This window comes from Pipistrellus hanaki (genome assembly GCF_964339955.1).
Source record: "Pipistrellus hanaki genome assembly, chromosome: X".
Classification (NCBI taxonomy): Eukaryota; Metazoa; Chordata; class Mammalia; order Chiroptera; family Vespertilionidae; genus Pipistrellus; species Pipistrellus hanaki.
Window position 1 is genome coordinate 75803792 of NC_140524.1, and position 3927 is coordinate 75807718.

The following is a 3927-nucleotide window of genomic DNA, read 5'->3' on the forward strand; positions in this document are numbered from 1 at the left end:
CCCCACTGGGGATGTGCCCGCAACCAAGGTACATGCCCTTGACCGGAATCGAACCTGGGACCCTTGAGTCTACAGGACAAAGCTCTATCCCCTGAGCCAAACCAGTTAGGGCAATTTCCCCATCTTGAGATCCTTAATCACATCTGCAAAGTCCTTTGTCATGTAAAAGAACATTCCCAGGTTCTGGAGATTAGGACATGGGCACCTTTGAAGGGACATTATTCTGCCTGCCAGTGTGACCCTGGGTGAGTTGCTTAACCTAACTATCCTCAGTTTCTTCAACTGCAAAATGAAGATGATAATACCTAATTTTCAGAATTGTGAGACTTGGTAGTAATGGAAGAGTGTTTCCAAAACACACACAAAAAATGGTAAATGGTTTCTGTTATTTTCTTGGCCTGAGCACTTAGGAATAGAAAGATAGCCATAGGAACTTGGGTATGTAAGTCAGTTATTTGGAGCTGCCTGACTTGCTAATTTCCTATTTTGAAGAAAGCTTTTTTGAACCTATGAAAATGTAACAGGGAATAAAACTTTTATACTTCTCTGACTAACCATGAAATGGGATTAATATAAAATGTACTCGGCTCTCCGCGCCCCTCCTGGGCGCTGGGCGGGGGGCTTCATCTTGCTGTCCCCGCGACACCGAGGCCGAGCGGGGGCAGGGGGCTGCCCGCCATGACCCCCAGAGCCCGGCGTGAGGGGGTCGAGGTGCGGGCATCTGTCGGTCCCCGGTCGCCTCCGCGGCCGTGGCGTCTCGGCGCCGGGTGGGCCTGCACTGCCCGTGTCTCTCTGGGCATCTGTCTCTGTCACCGCCTCGGCCTTGCCGGTGCTGTGTCTCGCCGTTCTACAAAGCACTGTCCCGCGCGTCTGCGTGTCTGGTGGTCACGATTCCTGCTCGCGTCTCGCTCCGTGTCCTCGGTCACCAGGTGTCTCTGTCCCTGCCCTGTCCCCTGCCCTCGCGCCCCTCTCTGCGGGCCGGTGGCTGGGCTCGGGCCCGCACCTACCCCAGGCCCCCGAGTCTGGTGCTGGCGATCGGCTCCGGAACCAGGCCCGCTGCTAGCTCGCTGCCATGTCTGCCGCCACCTCTCCCTGCCTGGGCCTGGAGCGTTAGGGTGTTTGCAGCTGCTGCTCCTCTGGGCCACTGCGCGCCTGGCGGAGGGGGTGCCGGTGACGAGCCCCGCACTGTCAGGCAGGTAGAAAGCGTGTCTTGACCGCGGAGAGCCCTGTCCCCCCCCCCCCCCCCCCGCCATGGTCTATGTCCTGCCATGTCGATGTCGGTCATTTTGAGAGGCTATTTGTCCTGCCCCCACCCAAACCCATGGGAGGATGCTCTCCCACTCTCCACTCTTTTTTTAATATATATAATTGATTTTTACAGAGAGGAAGGGAGAGGGATAGAGAGTCAGAAACATCAATGAGAGAGAAACACCAATCAGCTGCCTCCTGCACACCCCCTAATTAATGGGGATGTGCCCGCAACCAAGGTACATGCCCTTGACCGGAATCGAACCCGGGACCTTTCAGTCCACAGGCCGACACTCTATCTACTGAGCCGGTTTCAGTGTGCTCCCACTCTTTGAAGCGCTTAGTTCCCTGCTAAGCAGCATGGGTGAGACCTTAGTGAGCTGTCAGCGTGTTCCCTGTAAGCACACGGGTCGGGGGTGGGTGGGTGGGGGTCTTTCGATGCTCCCTTGGGGAAGTGCTTGGGCTTCCTCCGAGAACAGCCCGGCCTGCTCTCCTTGGGCCGGCCCCAGCACTGGCTGTGCCTGGGAGGGGCTTCTCCCCGTCCCTCAGCGGAGGTTGCTGGGGGCATATGGTCAGGATTCAGGCCCAGATTCTCTCCGCTCTGTGTTTTATGCCGTTTTCCTAGTCAGTCCCCGGCCACTGCTGCCTTTTGTCGTTTTGCTTTTCCCTTCCTGCCTCGCAGCCTCTCGGGGCTCAGTGCCTGCGGCCGGTTGGGTCCCTGCCCTCGTCACCGCGTCTGGGTAGCCCCTCTGCCCGCTTTCTCTGTTCCTCTCTCCCTGTCTGTCATTCCCTTTCCTCTCAGTCTTCCCACATCATCTCTTGTCCAGGTGTGCCTGGCCGTGGGCCGTGGGCCGTGGCCGTCCTCTTTAGCTCTTCACACCTCTCCCCAGTGCCTGGGCCTCGGCTCCTGGGCGGGCTCAGAAGCGATGGATGGTGGTGGTCAGAGCCTGCACTAGAGCCAGGCTGCTCCCCGCTGAGGCCTGCGTCCTGGGGCGAGAGAGTCAGCACCCTGGGCTTCGGTTTCCCCCTCCCCGCTTCCATGAGGTGCCCGTGAGTCACAGTCTTGCGAGGACTCATTGAGTTACTGTGTGTCCAGCACTTAGAGGAGCGCTGGGCATGGGGTCAGGGATTCTCACCCTTCGATCCTTGCCAGCAACCCTGGTCTTCATTTAAAGGTATAACTTCTGGGGCCCAGGCCCGCCCAGTGGGTGGCCTTGGCTGAAATACTTAACCTCCCCTGGCCCGAGGAGCCTGTGAGAGCACAGCTGCCCTGAGGTGTTGAGAGAGTGGACTCTGGCTCCCAGCAAGGACACAGCCCAGGGCTATGCTGTGCTTTATCTCTCCTCCCTGAGCCTCTGCCTCTCACTCCCTCCCTCGTCTCCTCTGCCTTGGCCTTGGCCTCCTGCACCAGTGTCCCTGCGTCTGCCTGGGGTTCTTCCCCTCCACCCTGCTCCAGAGATGTCGTCCCCCCCAACCCCTACCCTTCCTTCCAGTTTGTTGAAAGGCTCTTCCGGGCCAGCTGCTCTGATGGGAAAAGCAGTGTCCGGGCTGGTGGGGGCCTTAGCCCCTGAGTCAGGCAGATGCCACTGCTGCCTCGGACTCTTGGGTGGGGGGGTGGGGGCTCCTGTTCATCCAGCTGCTGACCCCTGGGGCGGTCCAGCCCCTACCCTGGCCTCTGGGGACCCCTGGAGGCCTGCTGCCCCTGCGGGGCCCCCGGCTGACCCTTGGGTGGGCCCAGGCCCCTGCAGCTGGAGAGGGGCCCACCCCTGACCTGTGGGGGAGCTCAGATGGTAGGGCCCTGGTTGGTGGATCCCCAGCTGCTGATCCCTGATAGATCCTCCGGGTCTCGGCCCCTCCGTTTCATCTTTCAATCCCTAGGCCCCAGCCCCAGCCTTATCGGACCCCTGGGGGGGGGTCACCTGCCAAGCCCACCACCAACGGCACTGCAGTGGTTGGGGGCTTTGAGGCAGAGCCTGGAGAGTTCTCTGACTTTGACCCACTATGCACAGCCCTGATGACCTCAGGGAGCAGCACAGGGGAGCTGCAGCTGCTGGCCGGGGAGGTGCCCGCCCATAGCCCCAGGGCCTTCGACATGAACGGGGTGAGGGCTCTCTGTCCGAGGCTGTGGGAAGCCCCCCGCCCAAGGCTGCCCCGACCCCCACACCACCCACACAGAAGACCCTGGAGTCTTTTCTGGGCCCCAATGCAGCCCTCGTGGACCTGAACTCCCTGGAGACCTGGCTGGGCCCCACGCTTCCGGGAGCCAAGGCCTCCAATCCCTTCTTGCCCAGCGGAGCCCCGGTCACCGGTCCCTCCATTATCAACCCCTTCCAGCCCGCACCCCCTGCGACGCTCACCCTGAACCAACCACCGACATACATCTCTCTCCTGGGCAGGGGCCCAGGCTTGCCCCCCATCCTGCCTCCCAGGCCTTCCAGCCCCCAACACTAACCCCTTCCTCCTATAAGCCAGGGCTGGGGGCTTGGCCTGGCCAGCCCCGCCTGCTCCCCGGGACACCAGTGTTGTGAGTGCATGTGAAGGGGCCCAGCACCCTCTCTACTGGGGCCACTCACACTACACCTCTTCCCCCTCCCCCACTGCCGGAGAAACAACCTGGGCGATGGGGAGGTGCCAGCCAGAGGGGGACCTTTCCATGGCATTAGGAGGAACAAAGGCCCC

At 61.0% G+C, this 3927-nt stretch overlaps 1 pseudogene across 1 annotated transcript; it reads left to right on the forward strand.

Annotated features, from left to right (window-relative positions):
- Positions 1–678: 678 nt before the first annotated feature.
- Positions 679–3715, forward strand: LOC311614854 (epsin-1-like; annotated as a pseudogene). Its single transcript has 2 exons — positions 679–711; positions 3127–3715. The product of its transcript is annotated as an epsin-1-like (transcript).
- Positions 3716–3927: the final 212 nt, after the last annotated feature.